Below are 17,700 nucleotides of genomic sequence, written 5' to 3' on the forward strand. Positions count from 1 at the left end.
TGGAAAATCAAGTTTAAATTCGAGTCTATCCTTTGCTCTCAATGCCAGAAGAAGCTTTACGATGATTTTGTTTTTCTGGGAAAACACAGGCAATGACTGATAACAGCCATTTATTCTATCTCAGGTTACTGCCCAAGTATTCGGCTAGGCCTTAACCCTACTGAATTCAAAGGGCTTTTAGAGTTTTACTGTAGGGAAGTTTTGAACTGTCTGACAGACAGTTCAATTCCAGCATTCTCAGTGCTGCTTTGATAACGGCGAAGCACTGGGCCGATTGTTTTTATTCTGAACTACGTGAAACAATTTAGCAAGTTATAAGTGAACGCACAGCTTTAAATAGACCCTGATAATTTACATACTTGTATTTCTCCATCTAATTGATGTGTTTGATTTGAGGATTGCATGAAAAAAAGGTCAGTTGCTTGAATATAGAAACTTTCACAAGATGTGTAACCAGTCATCTTCAGGCAAAAAAAAACCAAAAACACTCCAAGAAGTTCTGTTCACAATCAAAAACTCCCGAGCCAAGAGCAAAGCAGGTGGCTACACCTGTATTTGCTGTGCTAGGCTGTGAAACTAAAACTTTTGAAAAATCAAGACCTCCTCCCAGATATAGTTGCCGTTGGAGAATTCATTTCAGCCTTTGCATTCGATATACACCTGCCACGTATTGATTTTTTTTTTTTTTCCTTCAAAGCTATCTTTTGACTTTCCCAGTGCAAAGAAGAAACATTGTCAGACTGATTATGAGGAAGCTCACTAACAGTTCATGCATTTGATGCTCTGGCTATAATGTTGTACAAATCTAATGTCATAAAGTCCTGGATCATGTACAAATACAGAAAACAGCATCAAAGGTGCAGCCGTTCCCCAGGTATTGGTCTTTCAGCTTGCAGAAGACTCATTCATTTCAAAACACGCTGCCTGGCTGCAGTGAATCCTATAACTGCCTTTATATATAAGCCTTTGTACTACATTATTGAATGTCCTGAAATATTTTAAAGGTTTATTAGAGTGTTTGAAATCAACAAGGCAATTAAGCGAGACATGAGACTGTGTACTGGTCAAACAAAACTGCCATCAATAGGACTTTGTAAAAGTCAATGGATGTCTTGGGTTTATGGGCCAAGTGTACATGTGTGTCCATAGACACACCTTTCCATTTTTATAACTGTAGCTTAGGTTTTAAGGAAAAGTCCATATTCCCCAAATCACCCTTTATCATTGTTTTCTGATATAAATAACAACAGGGGAGAGAGAGAATGGAGATGATTAGACCTGACAATAATAAGTCAAGAATAGTGGGGTTTTTCCCCAAACTGGCAAGGGACTGATAATATATTCTTGTAATTTAATAACTTAATATGGCCTTTCTCCTAAGATATCAAAGCAGGTGAAAAGTATATGTTCAAAACAGCCATGAAAAGTGCTACATGCTGCTGAAAAGAAAACCAGCAATAAAACTTCTACCCAGAACAGCAGAGCCACAGGTGAAGGTACAGCAACAGCCTCCTCACCTCCAGCCACAGGCTGTAACAGACGTTTCAGGAGAGCTGATGTCCACAAAAAACCCCCTTTTTATAATGGGAGGGAGGACATCATACATGTCTCGTTGTACAGGAGCAGACATAACCAAGCATGCATTTTCTGGCCCTTTCAATATGCACAGGAGAGATCTGTAATCAATGCTAGCGCCACATGCAGCTCGCTGGCTTTTGGTAGATGACATATGTTCCTAATTTGTTTCCTGCGTAACCAGAAGGTGTGTTTACTGCTACAAAATCAAGTTAACATTTACAAAGCATAATTATCTTTAAAAAATGACTTTGCCATAACTTTCAACAAACTCAAAATAGACTGGAAGAGAAACAAGGACTGCTGTATCTTATTAAAGTTAACATTTTATGGAGCAGGTGGAAACAGAAGTCAGCTGTCTGTTCTTAGTTTCTTTCCTCTCTGACCTCTCCTGGGAAGGGATGGATTCTAACAACTGAGTAACAAGTTTATTCTGATTTTCTGCTTTTTATTCTGTTGTAATTCCAGTTAAAAGTTTTGAGTCACAATAGTCAAGATCAAAACCAGAAACACGCGGGTGTCCTACAGGCTACAAAACTCCCCTGCTTAGGATTCCAGCCAAAGTTTATGAAATCAAGCTGGGACTGAAACACATCATAACTGCAAGGCATTAAATGTGAAATTAAGTGACAGATAAGTAATCTAACACGACAATCACAACGACAAGAGTTTATTCACCTCTGCTTTTCAGAGTCACATCTACCTATAATTTACGGCATATGTATTTTCACAATTTGATGCAACATTTACATTAGTTTAATCAAACACTTTCAGAGCACCTGGTTCATTACTTGTGTGGCACTATATCAATTGCACTTTAGTTACCTCCCTAATCAAAGAGTATCTGAATTCTTTGGACTGGACAAATGGATATAGATTTTACAGGAACCGAACAAACTAAATGCATACGCATTATATTAACTGCGGAGCATTTATATTCCCTCATAGCTGTGATTTCTAATCCAACTGGCTAATATTTTTCACTGAAAAATCACATTACAGTACAGTAATTTAAAGGAATAATAAACACATAACACAATAAATAGTAACATTCTAAGCTCTTGCCATTCCGATAAAGCTGTGATTCAGTCAAGTTCAACCACGGATATGGAAGCAAGCCAAAATAAAATAAAAAACCCATCATATTAAGACCCATTGATTTCAGTGGGATTTTAATAGAAGTTTAGGTTCTGGATGGATTAAAGGTAAGCATAGTCCTAAACTAGAGCCCAAGGACATACACACTAAATTATGCCAGAACTCCAACGTTACTTCAACTATTCTCTGTTTAAAGTTCTATCAATGAAATCTTGTCATTTCTCTGTGCGCAAATCCTTCGTGCATATCACGCATGGCAAAGGGTGGCAGATCACGTTATGGCGTCACTTATGTTCAGGACTTTCCTATTGCTTTACCTTGTCTATAGTTATGTACCATAACATCCATTCTATGTTTTATTACCCTGCCCAACAAGTAGTGTGCTGTAGCATCAGAAAACCTTTACATCTGCCAGGAAGTTCATCTAGAGAGATATTTTGGTTTTCTTAGTTCTTTTCATTAGAGAAATGTCCTTTGTTTTTCTTTAACGACAGATTGTAAGTTCACTTTGGAAGGAGACTTGTGCACGCTAGGGCTGAAACATATCATAGAGAAATTCTTGTTGACTCTGAGGCGTGCTTATGAACAGTTATAAAATGTGCTTCTTGGATACTTTAAGTCTTTTTTTTTTCCCCCCTTCTTTCTGATATTCAGTGAAAAATCTATGAAGTCTGCTGCAGCTAGCTTGTATCCTAGCATCCAAGCTCAGTGTGAGGGTTCTCAAGGTGGCCTCTGTATGATTGTTTAAGGGACTTCTAAAGCTGTTACTAATATTTTGTACTGAAAAATAAATAAATTAAACATTTTTCAGGACAATTCTGGTTCACAGACCCAGCTGGTCTTATGAGGCTCTACCAAGTCTACGTGCTTGCTTGGACACTACTGTACTGTGCTTCCTATCCTTTCCTTCTGCTGGAGAGGCAGAGCACAAAGGACAGAAACGTGGACACCTTGAGGACCCGCCAACTCTACTGACGTTGGTGGTAGTTCTAAGGGCAGTCACTCATCCTGTCATTTGGGACAATGTGGGGCTGGTGGGCAGGCACCCGGACCAACCCCAGCAGGGGTTTCCAGACCTGCCAGCATGACCAGCTCTGTCCCACGGTCACAGGAAAACATCTACGTTTCTAATGCTGGCAAAATTTGGGGTTTCCCCCAGATTTTTCCCATGGCAAAGTGGCCATGAAGGTTTGAAGGTGAAAGTGCTTAAGGAAGAAAAAAAAGTCAAACTATTTTACTCTCCATTTTAGCTTCAGAATATTTTGCACTTAAAATGTTTTTGAAACACGTGTAGTCCTGTGCCAGGGTAGCTATTTTTCACATGCACCAGCAAACACGTTTTCGAAGAAAACACAAGTAACAGGGGGCGGGAGAGGCTGGGCAGATTTTACCCCCAATATTAAGTATTAATATTAGTTAATGAATTACTGAAAATCAATATTAAATGAAAACACTATTTGGTTTGTAGCTCCATGTGCCATCTTTTCTCTTAACACTGGAGTTTTTATGTGGCATTTAGAAGCTTTATTGTTTCAATAGCAAAGGTAAAGAGGTTAATTCCTCTTTAACGAGGGGCTCTCCCCTCCTCTTCCCCCCCCCCTTCTTCTTTTTGGCTCAGCCTAAATTTCTAACACTACCTTATGAAATGTAGTATACAGCTTTTAATTGTGCCCAGAGGCGGTACAACTTCAGAGAGGGTTCGGAGCAACTGGCAGAGGATTTGCAGCACAGCTGTGTTGGGGGAACATGTGCATCGCTGTGCAACAGCCCCGTCAGCACCTGCGCCCACCCCCACGGCTCCACGCACGCTCCACATCTGGGATTAATCACCCCTTTTAAAGGAATTAATACTCTTAACGTTTTTATTTTATTATACCTGTAGGAACACGATGCTATATTAAAATCTGCAGCTTATAAGTAGTGTTTTGTTCAAGCCGAGTTACTGGGGGGAATAAAACCTCCCTGCGCTTTGCCAAGAATGAATTGTTTTAATATCCCAACATTCAATATTATTTATTATTAAAGTCGAGCACCACTTTGGTGAGTAACTGGCTTTCTCGTGCTTCAACCTCCTTTTCCCCACTGAACTCTACCTTACAGCTTCAAAATTTGCTGGAAATAAGCCCCACAGTTCCTCCCCCCGCCCCCCCCCTTATTTGCTCTGTGTACTCTATTCATGTTGGGAGGTTCAAAAAAGTCCTTTAAAAATGTGATATTATTTAAATGTCATTCAGTTCCAACAGCGGTATTTGCTTACATAGTTTAGACAGCACAGAACTCTATTCATGCATGAGTTATGCCACATTAACCATTTGCGATAGATTTTCATGTTAATTCTACAGGGGAGGAATCATATTAGATTTGCCCATTTAGTGTAACTTATAATGGAATTCAGCAACATGAGTCCTGCTCATTATAATGATGGGGACTAGAGAGGGAAGTTGAAAAGAGGAGGGAAATCAGTTCTGTTATTAATTCATTAAAACACACAAATTTCCCAAAAGTCAGACACCCGAGTGAACACTTTTGAGGCAAAACCACAAAGATTTGCCACTATTGCTGGCATCTGGGAGTGCACTAGAATTCAGTTTTAATAATTTCTCTAAATCAACAGTTTATCCCAACATCTGATGCACCAAAATCCACAAGCAACAGAAAAATACAATGCTAATACTTTCTGCATTATTCTACAGAGCCAAAAAGGCATAGTGTTAAATCTTGTCTTGCAACATTTCACACCAAGAATGTTTTGGTTGGGAAGTATTAAAGGTTTTTGTCTTGAAACCCACCATTTATCCAAGAATCAGAATAGAAATATTTATCCCCCAAAACCTTTAGGGTCTATTGGGTAAACACCATCCCAGGTTTCTCAATACAGATTTACTTAATTTGAAAATTTAGTCTGCGAAAGGATTTATGGCATGAAATATTCTGAAAATTAAGCAAAGAAGTTGTTGTTTTTTACAACATCCAAAAACAATGCAAACATTTTGCTTTAGGATTTATTTTCCCAGTGGTAGCTACAACATAGTCCTTTTGCATTCCATAATTCAGTTGCTTAACATCGTTCCACTGAGCTGGAGTTGTTCAGCAGCAAAATAACTCTTAAACCAACGCCATATTGGTCATGGCCACTCTTAAGGCTAATTTTCCTTCTAACTGAGAATCGACCAAGCTCAGCAGCCTCCCACTCCCATTTCTCTGTGTTGGGTACCCTCTTCTTGAAGCAGGTGGACTGCAGCACAGGACTAATTGGGTTTTTGGTTCTCTCTGCCCAGCATCTCCACCTGCTTTGCTCAGTGCTCAGTTGTTCCTCCTTCAGAGCAGACTTCCCCATTTCTGTCATAGCGCACAGTATATTTATAGTGACTGTAGCCTAAAAAAAAAATAAATCTAAGTACTTAATTAAATACGTGCAGTTCTATTTTGAGAATTACCATACCCTGGCCTGGCTATTATGCACATTACAGATTTTAACAAGGAAGAGGGAAGAAGGGGAACTCTTGCTGCTCCAGCCCATGCTGGCAGCGAAACCTTCCTGACTCACTGAATGTCTCACTCCCCTCACCTCGGGAACAGCCCCCAGGAAAAATCCACTCAACTCCACAGGATCCTGTGGCACTTTTTGTTGGGACTTATCTCTTTTAATGGAGGCGGCGAATGTGTTTTTAAATGTACTTGCTATTTCTTTATTATTCTATCATGGTTTTGTCACGAGGGCATGACAGATGTGTGTTAATTTGAGCCTTAGCTAGCTCCTGTCACCCTGATTTTAATGGAGCTGAACAAGTTCATACACCACTATCTAACTCATTGAGAAGTTGTAATCAGGCTGATTTATGCAATGGGAAACCCACATCTCTTCCCGAACCTGCAGTCCAGCCTTAACAAAAATGGAAATAAAATGCACATATGGTTGCCCAAAGAAACCAAGTTAGTGGAGGAAAACAGTATTGAGGCAAGAGGAGACTACATTAAATGAGTAAAGCAAATGCACACTTGCAGAATTGTAGTTTTGGAGCTGTAGTACACTGGCTGTCCTGAATCCGTTACCATAAAATGAAACCTGAAGGACAGAGGTTGGGAGGACACGGTAGGAACAGGCCAAGTGTAATTTTAAGTACTGATGACTGAGGATGGGGACAGGGGGGTGGACAGAAGCACAAATCAAGCATTCCTGGTTTTCCTAAATTCTGCTGAGGGTTTGTTTCTTTTTTTTTTTTTTTTTTTTTCTTCTTAAATCCTTTCCTCACTGCTGCTGGGATGCACAGGGAGGAAGCTGGCCCTGCTCTGAGCAGGCGGGGGGGATGAGGTGACCTCCAAAGGTCCCCTCCAGTCTAAATTTTTCTATGTCTCTAATCAAAGCTCTCAAGAGATGCTGAATCTGGCAGTGCCAAACATACCCAGGAAATGTAAAATTAGAACTGATTACCAAGACGTTTGTAAACCAGAACCCTCTGATGCCATTATATGGTCATCTAATACTTGGACAGAAGCCTTTGCTGCCTGAAAAACATTGGATGGAGCAGACTAATTTCAAAACACTATTTGCTACGCTGCCAGCTTTTCCCTATGGAAAATAAAATTGCAGAGACCTTGGGAACTGGTAAACCTGCCAAGCTGGAAGTCAGGTTATGAATTTAGAAAACACTTTTTTTAAAAAAAAATAATCAGTAATTAGGTGGTAAATTGGGAAGTAAAACTATATCTCAGAACTACAGGAATAGACTACAACATTAGGCAAAAAGCAATGTTTGCAAAAGTACTACCATGATGTAGGAGCCTATATCTTGCTACTAAAAATAAGGGCCCTGGCCCTCAAGGTCTAAGAATAGCTCTGCACTAGGAATTTATGTCAGTGTAACAAAATTGTCTTTGGACATGATTCTTTCGACATATCTCTGCCATCAAAAAATCCCAGTACGCATAAACATCCCGGGGAAAAGTGTTTCTACTAGTCAAGGAACTCCTGAAAGTCCTTTTTTTTTTTTTTTGTCATTATAAGCTTTATCTAAAGTAAAAGGACTTGCTATGGCAGCCATACATATGAACTATTGCAGCAGACCCTCTTGTACAGTCTAATATTTAAGCTAAGTCACATGCGAATTTAGGCATTTTGGTGTTAAATAATTTTCTTGCTTTAGGAAATTTTAACAGGCAAGATGAGTGCAGATCGCTTAATAAAACACTTTAAAACCAAACAAGATCCAGGAATACTTGTATGATTTGTTTCCCTCCAGAGAAAGGGGAATCACATCTACTTTCATTTATGAAAACCTCGTGACTAAATTTCAATGTAAAAGATCAGATTTGTTTAGAAAAAAGTTTATCCCACTCCTTAAAATAAATCTCATAAAAATCCCAAATGGCACAGTCTGCAGAACCTCAGGTGGCCAAAGACATGGCAGGAACATGCGAGCTACACATCACATAAGAGAAATCAAAGATTTTAAAAGGGAAAACACTATTTTTCCCCAGTTTTCAGTGTAATCTCCCAGGCATTAATTACATATTTTACTACTTTCAAGTAACAACAATTTTGATTAATAGTCCAGCAGCCTCCTTTTTCTATTTGGCAGGAGATAGAGTCACTCTTGATGGGAAACCATATGTATTCTGGGGCTAGACATGGTCAGATTTACATGGCATTAACCAAGATGCTGCCTAAAGTCCACTTTATAGATGCAGGAAAGGCAAAAGAAGGCTGAAAAAGACTGTCAGTGTGAAGAATTTACCTTTGGTTTAAAACCAGAGCGGTAGAGCCCTGTGCCCCTACACGCTATTCATTTGTCAACACATTTCCGTACAATAAGTCCTTGTTACGCAGTACCAGCGGGATCTCCCAAAAGCTTTCTACGCTGCATAAATCCGGGGGAGGTAAGGCAGGACGGAGAGAAGCGAGCTGCGCAGGAGCATGTGTTCAGTCCTGACTCAGGTATTTTTCTCTGTATCCTAAATGGAACATGCTGATTCATCATAATTCTCCCCTTCTACAATAGCCGTTATTTATCCAATGTCACTGAGATATTTGCCACTGGTTTAGGTTCTACTTTGTCTGACCTTGCAATTACTGAAAGTGAGGATGCTGTTTATGATTAAGACAAACTTTGTGCGATGCTCACGTTCCTGGATGTCTAGTAATCTGTGCTCCAGAGCCATCCCATAACTCCATGATTTTTTTTACTCTGCAGAAATAATTTTACACTCACTCTCTTCCCGATTGTCACAATTTCTGCCAGAGAAAGCCCAGGGCTGGGAAAGTGCCAAGCAGGGCTTAAACATACTCAAGAGCTTCAAAGAGAAATGCACACAATGCTATTGATGTCAGCCTCTCGCTTTAATAAATGCTTAAATTCACAGCATTAAAAATAACCAATCAAGGGTTTTTCTTTGCCATCCCCCCTCTTACAGTGATTCTGAAATCTGTGTTAAAAAAGAACACTACAACTAGTGCTTCTGCATGGCATTCAGTACACTCAAAGTCACAATGTGATTTTCATTAGAGGGAGAAATGTTTGGAAAATTGGTATATGAAGTCCATAAATCTGAAGATAAATAATGAAAATGAAACTTCCCCTGAAATGCCCCAGTGTTCGTTTTATTTAATATTCTCCATTGGTGAAAATAAATTAAAAATGAACAAGACTTGTTTATGCCTGCCTTACACTATTCTCTGTGTTTGAATAGCAACTGCATATTAATTTATCAGGATCCCATAAATTATAATTAGCCAGGAGGATTAACAACATAAATCCTTGAATTTAAAACCAACCTGCCCTGCTCTCTCTTCCCTTAGCCCTAAAGTGAAAAAGAGCCATAAAACCCATCACCGCGGTTTGATCCATTAAACTCATGAGACACTCTTATTTCAGCTGAGCTACTGGAGGTAGATGCTTTGCAAAAATCTTTTTTAAAGTTACAGCTGCCTTCCTGGAAGCCAGAGAGAGCGTGCACAGGAAAGGCCCAGCCTGAAGATGGGAGATGACTCTTGCTCTTTCCACTGCATCACGAGCTGACACCAGGGAGGCTTCTCAGTATGCAGGAAATGGGCAAAAGATCTTACTAGTAAAATAGGTGAGACACAGGGGTATCATTTCCTAAGCACACCTTTGTGAAGATAAAAGGAAAATCTAACTAACATGGCTACGCATCTCACCACAGGCGCAGGCCTGGTAACAGTAAGGATGTTCTGCAGGTGTAGCAGAATCAGGACACAACCCTGTCACTACAGCTTTAATGTCCTTAAGCATCAGTTAAGGGCACAGCAATGAATGTCCCCACGTACACACAAGTCACTGAGGGTATTGTATTGATACTAGCTATCCCAAAAAACTAAAGTGCTTTGGCAGAAATACACAACCCACTTGTAAGTGTCATCAGGAACTTCAATCACAAATAGAAACTTCAAAACCCACTTCCTTCCCCCTCACTCCTGAAAGATTTACAGGACAATTGTGAAACGCTGGAGAGCATCAAAGCTGAAACCTACCCGTCTCACCTGAAAGGTCTCCTCTAGCTGTGCTGCTGCCTGGGGTGAGCAAGCCCACACCAACGCACATGGAGGATACATCTTGTCTTTCAAAAATAACATTTTAAATTGCAATATCTCTTAGTTTAATACATTAGGTAAACAACCAAAAAAGTTGGTTTTGATGGGTTTTATTTTTGGTAACAGACTGCTTTGCAATGGTCAGACTGCAATGTGAAGAGAATCCAAAAGAATGAATGGCCCAAAGAGAGTCTTTAACAGGCACAGCAATTAACATTAAGGACTTACTATCTTTAATTTGTTATTTGAAGAAGTTCAAGCGCTTTTGAAGATACCAAACCCTTGCGGTCATTGTGCCAGGGCTGTGCACGGGGAGCAGGGATTGGGGTGCAGAGCCGGAGCTATACACACGCACTCAGCTGGCACTGTCCGGTCAAACGGCACAGCCATCAGGTCACCCCGCTTGGTAGAATAAAAACATTTTGAAACCAGGAAAGCAGTGCTGCCAAAGGCAGAAAAACATTAAATTCAAGCCTGCAAGCTGAAATATAAAAGACCCAAGGGAGGAACTGTCAGTTCACTCCTCCCTACCCAAGCAAGAGCGTTGAGAAAAGACTTCTCTTGCATGGTCACCTGACAAAAGGCCACCTCCCGATGCAACCACAACCTGCTCCCCCTCACCATCTTGGGAACCTGTGAGGGACACAGATGTGACCAGGGTAAATCTACACTAGCATCAAGGCTTCTGCTGGCCAACTTCCCAACCGGTCTGCGGAAACAACCCTTCTCCCTCCCCAACAGCCCCCACTGGTGTCTACCAGCCTTGGCTTCCCGGCCTTACAGAACGGTGTGAGGATGCTGAGTGGGAAAGCCAAGAGAACCAACAGCAAAAAATAGTCACTGCAAAAAGGGTGAGAAGGAAGAAGAATGGCAATATATGCCAATGACAGCCCATGTCTCCAAGCTGAAGGAAGTGAGCTTCAAAGCTAGAGCCTGGCTCTGATTACCAGCCCCGATGTTCATGGATTACCACCTTAGGTTCCATTCCCTTGATACCACACAGGTCTCCTGAGCTGTGGAAAACCTGTGACCTGAATCCGCAGAACAAATCTCTCGCAATACTGTTGACTGAGACTATTTTTTTTTTTTTTTTTTGCTTCTCATGATTAATGTTTCAGGGTCTGACAAAATACAGGGGCAGCATTTTTTTGAGCTTGATATGAGTTATCCAGGGAAAGGCCGCATCAGGCACACATACCGTACGTGCAGATAAGGCAGCTCAGATCAGCGTGTGATATACCTGTGCGTGCTGCGTACATTAGACGAGCCCAACATGACACAGAGTATTTCTGCTCACTTCACACAGCTGATATTTATCATAGCTCCTTTCAAATGCTTATCTCCATCCTTTGGAGTTCACTTATACGGCGAACAAGGTGAACTCCCAGGTGGAATGCCGGCCCAGAGGTGTCAGGGGAGGTTTCCATTCAGTAAAACCAGGATATCACCTGGCTTGGAGAGATATGGCATACATATCTCAGCAAAACGTGTTTCTGTAGGATTCTTATGCATGCAAATGGTATAAATATACCCAGTATGAGACACGCAAACAAAGGAAAGCAACAAACCATTTTCATTATACATACACACACATACATAGATATATCAGGATTTTCTAAACATACACACACAAAACTCTGCCCAGCTCTTCTGTTTCTCTTTAATAATAAAGGTTTAGTAAAGCAGCTTTCATTTTTGGTATTTCTCTTTCCTTCTCAGTAAGAAAAATGAGACCTACCAATTTAGGCAGCTATGCTTAGTTGTCCTTACTAAGCACCAAAGTGAATGATTTGGCTAAGATTATGCAGCCAAGGGGTTAGTCACCTCTCTTAATCAAAAGAAATCACAGCTGAAATGTAAAGTGTTTGTCCCTTTATATTTAAGGAGGAAAAAGAAAAGGAAATCAGGTTATATACAAGCAAAGAACAAAAGAAAGAAGTTGTTAGGCATAAATGTAAACATCTTTCCAAACAGAGGCTGGAAATAAGCATCTTCTTAAAAAATTTCACTGCAGCATATTGTAAAGGAAGCTCCTGTATTCATTCCACGAGGGAATAGGAAAGTGCACTCTCCGTACAAGGCTGCAGAAGAAGGAAAGCTCTGTAAGCCCATCCCAACTCCCTTAATTATTTTAATTGCAGCAGTGTGATGCCAAGGTGCTGAATTACCCCCTCAGGCTCTGGCTGCTTAGCCAGGAGGTACTGAATTAAACTGTCAGAACATGCAGAAAAATTGCAATGGTGCCTGTCAACGGTATTTGTTAAGAGACACGGGTGAGGCTAGTGACTTGTATAGAAAAAGAGCTGCCAATGCAAAGTCGTCAAAGCACAGCACTGGAACTAATGGGGTATTCAGAGGTCTTGTTCTACTTCATTGGTTAAAGCCAACAAAACTCCTGTAATATTTGGGGCGGTTTGCTATTTATGGCTATGGTAATAAAGGCCAGTTAAAGCTGCAAAGCCAGCCACAGTTAGTGGTCCCCACTGCTTTATTTCTAAATGGCTGAGGGGGCACTATTCCGTGTCAAGCTCTGGTTTTAACAGAGAGAAAATTTATAAAAAGAATTGGGTATTTAAAATACGAAAAACTAAATGCAGAGTGGGCTACGGCTTTGCAATATACTGTTCTAGTTAAAAATAACTCCATTTGGGATGCTTTACCCAGATGATTTTGCATTCAGTTATGTCTTAGCTGCAAAGAACTGGCATACAGTTGACAACACGGCCCAGGTTTAGCATCCTCTCTCCTTCACATGTGGCAGTTTCTTTCCAGAGACACTTACAAAAGACGAAGGTATGTTTGATACCAAAACCCACTTTGTCACTTCTAAACCCACGCAAACTGCAGATAGCGATCAAAGTGATTTAAAGAAGTCCTATTTGCTGTGGGTCTAACACGGCTTTCTTTTTAGCTATTTTTAGGAGTAAAATCCTGTGCTTGTGAAATTGAAAGCAGATAACAATGGTTAGAGCTGGAGTGTGGGCAGGTGTCATGCAAATACCTCGCAGCCCAACACACGTGCGTTGGCTCCAACGTTTTCGGTCCCCTGGGAAGCTGGGTCTCTTTGGGGCAGATAAAGCCAGCTGGTTTTTGGGGATGGGTGCTCGCTTCCCCAGAGGGGCACACAGAAGGCTGTAACCTAGATTAAAGCGATAAAAGATGTATGCTCAGTAGGGCTGGCTAAAGGCCTAATACACCAATCTCTAGGCCTTTTATAGAGCTAGTGAACAAACCTATTTAACTTCTTAGCCCATCCATTTTCGAGGAGCGGAGCACAGCCCATCTAGAGACTGCAGAGTGTGAATGGTACACAGGAAAGAACTTTGATGCATTTCTGTGGTTGCCAAAGCCACATTTTTAGCATGGCAGGGAAGCGGAGATAGAGAAAACGAGCATTTTCTCATTTCCTGTAGATGCTCGTCCCTGTCAATGACCATCCCTCCAGCCCTCTGCCCGGCAGGAGCAGCATCCCAGTTTCCCACTCAGTCTCCAGAGCTTTGAGACACGCGGCACATCCTGCCTCATTTCCCTACTGCAGTATCACCCAGCTCAGTATGCTTTCTGGGATTCTTTCTTAACAGGTCTATATTGCCATAATCCTATACTCACTTAATGTGATTTTCACTAAGAATATAAGTTCAAGAGAGGTTAATGACCCATTAGTGTATATTTTTAACTAGCTCATTTACATATTGAATAGACTGTATTTATTTTATTAAAACCAGCTCACTATATTCAGCTGACTGAATTATGCGAGATATCACATGGATTACACAAGAATTGTCCAGTAATTAATTTTTCCCAGACATGATATGTAGTTATTAACTATATTTCTAAACAATTAAACCTGTGAAACGGTCTCTTAATGAGACTGAAACCTTTGCTGTCATAAGGCCTTTACAATTGCGATGGTCTCTGAGATTAAGGGTTCATTTCTGTGGTTCCTTTGGCATAAAACACGTGTCACTCCTGGTACATAACGCAGTACACCAGACCACAGGAATTACGGTTCAGGCCAGGTTACAAATGCTGTTTCTGAACTGTGTTTGTAACTAAAGAGCGATGGCCATGCAAAGGTGCACAATCATGAACTCACATTCCCTTCTTGCCATCTGGGAATTAAAGGACAATCTTCATTAACTTTAATTAAAGACGTTGCTTCCTTTCAGATGAGGGTGACAATCCAAGAGTATATTAAGCAGCTCAACCCACATATTTCCCCCAAGCATTACCCATGGCTCTGTTCCCTTGGTCCACAAATTTAAACTAACATACTGTATCACACACGAAGAAGGGAAGGTAGAGCGATGGCTCCTTGGCTCAGAAGGCCACGCTCCTCCTCTGCTTGTCCACCTCAGTAGGTTCACCAGGGTTAATCAGCAAGACACCTTCCTGTTTTCCTGTCTTGAAATTTACTACAATTTCATGGCCTATCACTAACTTGTCAATATCTGAAGAATACAAGAGATATGAGAACTGCACCCTAAGCCTTCAGGATCCCAATCATGCAAACACGTCTGGGAGCGTCCCATCACTCTCCATTTACCAAAGCACAGGTCTGAATGGGATTTATTCCCTTGCACTGAGGACAGCCATATGTTGATTACCTTGTACTCATAAAATGCCTTCAAATAGTTTTAAACCTTTCTGAGCATGTTTCCAGGATTAGCACTGCTCCTTTCTTCACAGGAGACGGGTGGCACATTATAAAATGCCTCTTCCATGCTCCTTGCCAACATCAGAATCTCTTCACATTGCATTTTTGAATGTCACGTTCACAAGAACGAGAGGATTTCTGGTTCTCAGTGGGAGAGTGTTAAGTTTTTCTGAATGCAAACAAAGGATATCAAAAAGCCTGTAGTGCACATTATACCACTGCAGCCCACCAGAAACAAAAGCATGGATTCAATTTTCCACCACATTATGACTATATCGGGTACAGAACTGGATGAACTAATTTATTACTTAGGAATCATACTAATTGCTGGGCCCTTCTGCCTTCAGTTGCAGTGACACATGCAGAGCAAGACCAGCTTTAGGGCTAGATACAAATAAGATCTGTCATAAAGGAACGCTGTCATTGTTCGATCAAATCTCCCATCAGCTCAGCATTAGCAACAAAGAGTATAACTGAAGACAAGCATCAAAAATTAAGATACTGTTCTGCAAGAATAGGAGAAATAGTGTTAACATTTCTTGAAATTCAATTAGTCTAAAGCTTTGTTTTCAGTGCCAAATGAGGTGCATTTTCTGCTAAGATTTGTTTTCCAAGGTAAAGAGAGCCTTGTCTCTGATAGGATTAAAAATCAAAATAACTGAGCTGGATTAGCTACCTAATGATTAACAAAACAAACACTTTTTTTTTTTTTTTTGAGCTGAAGACATGGAAATGTGGAGTGAAGGAGACTTCCTGGACCATCAAGTCGCATATCCGTGTTATTGCAGGCACCACATCATATAATTCCTTTCACAAACGTATCTAGTTTATCATAATCTGGAGTAATTTCTACAATGATGTTTTCAGCACGATAGTATCAGCGATGGGGACAGAAAGAACAGCAAAATTTCCTTGATGCAAATACTGTTTCGTATGAAATTTGCACTCACTGTACTGCAGGATTTCTGGGAAGATATGTCTATTTTTTTCCAAAACAATATCTGAAGCTTTACAAAGCCCTAAGGTATGTATTTTTGTCAATGTCATATCGTAACATGCAAAACATTGCAAAGAACTAAACAACTAAATAAACCTCCCAAAGCTTCTTCCTACTAATAAGTCTTCATTTTATTGATTTAAAAAAAGAAAGTGTTGCATTTAATGTGAACTATATTGTTCTGTATGGCATTACTGCGAGCCTGGTGTTGCACTCCTCCTCATTTAACGTGCTGCTTCTCAAATACTGAAGCTGAACAATTTTTGGCCTGAAAAATCAAATTAGCACTTTCCTAAAGGGAGTGTAAGACATTTGCATGAGTGTGCAAACTCATTCAAAAGTAAAACTTGAGTGCTGGGCATTTATAGCCTGGGCTTGCCTGAATAAAGCAGCATTAAGTTTCTCACTAAGACACAGATTTGTAAAGATATTTAGATGCAGATAAGGTGCTTAGTGGTGCATTCAAAAAAGCCTAGGACTTTTCTGTCCTGATCGTTTATTCCAATATACATTTCATTTACAAGTCATTGGCGCAATGTTGTGATAGAAGCAATGTGGAAAAAATAGAATACAAGAAAAAACAGTAAGAGAGGGTAGGAATCTGGGCACAGTGAAGGCAACTGTGATGGTCCCAGTGGTTTAATACAGCCAGACTTTCACCCGCTGTTCCATCCATACAAATTCCTCTCAAGGATTTTCTTTTGCTAAAAGCAGAGCGCAAGGGAAGAAGCGTTCAAGGCCAGGCTGGATGGGGCTTTGAGCAACCTGCTCTAGTGGGAGGTGTCCCTGCCCAGGGCAGGGGGGTGGAACTAGATGATCTTTAAGGTCCCTTCCAACTCTAACCATTCTGTGATTCTATGATAATTATTATATTTAATGACATGCCACGGGACAGCTGTGATTAGAAGTCCGTCCCAGGGTGATTTTCATTCCCCCAGTTCTGTTTTGCAGCACTGAACTATACCCCGGTGAAAATGAATCAAAAAAAAAAAAAAAATTGACTTAAGGAGAAGTTTTCTCTCTCTCTCTCTCCTGAAGTTTGATTCAAATCTACTGTCTTCACGTATTTTAGGCTGATTTGCGAGACCGCAGCATGTCTCAGCACTAAAGCTACTTTTTGCAGATTGCAGCTGTAGGGGGAAATACGTCTATGTATGAAGGAAAGTGATGGAGTGAATTAAACTCCAAACACAGCCTCCAGCTAATTTTTTAATAATCTGAGCGCAAAACAGGGCCTTGAGGGTAGGCAGAGCTTTTCAGTAAACCAATCAGAACTGGATTTTATTTAAACAACAGTAAAGTCAGTCCCAGAGAGCTCAGACACTTGTATACAAAGCAGCCCTATCTCACCGAGAGTCTGTACAGTAGCTCAGCATCTCAATTTCAATCACAGTTCATTCCCTGCTGGTAGTTTTTGTCTGCAAACAAGCTGAATGTGAGCTGACAAGGGCCCCCAGAGCAAATAATACGAGCACTGGAGGAAGAAACTCACCCGGACACGCTGCTGACAGTTGTGCAGCCAATTCAAAAAAAATTGCAAAACAAGAACCCCAGCAACCGTGTCCTCTGCTGTAGCAGCTGCACACCACGCGAGTAATAAATAGATAAAACTTGATTTAACGAGTTTCACCTTCTGAACCACAACTTACCTTGGCAAAACAGGCATGCTACATAGCGTAAGGCAAGGCCTCAGGTCTATCTGCGAGGCCAGAGGAGGAGGTGAGCTATTCGGTGAGGTTTTCTAAGCAAAGTTTCTTCTGCATCTCTCCACCAAGGGACTGGGTCGAAACTCAGATGTCCAGCCTGCAAACCCTGCCTGCTCTC

At 40.8% G+C, this 17,700-nt stretch overlaps 1 protein-coding gene across 1 annotated transcript in view; it reads right to left on the reverse strand.

Annotated features, from left to right (window-relative positions):
- Nucleotides 1-17,700, reverse strand: part of WWOX (WW domain containing oxidoreductase) — a 515,980-nt gene that overhangs the window by 61,001 nt on the left and 437,279 nt on the right. The gene's annotated exons all lie outside the window — the stretch shown is intronic.

Source organism: Numenius arquata, chromosome 13 (genome assembly GCF_964106895.1).
Source record: "Numenius arquata chromosome 13, bNumArq3.hap1.1, whole genome shotgun sequence".
Classification (NCBI taxonomy): Eukaryota; Metazoa; Chordata; class Aves; order Charadriiformes; family Scolopacidae; genus Numenius; species Numenius arquata.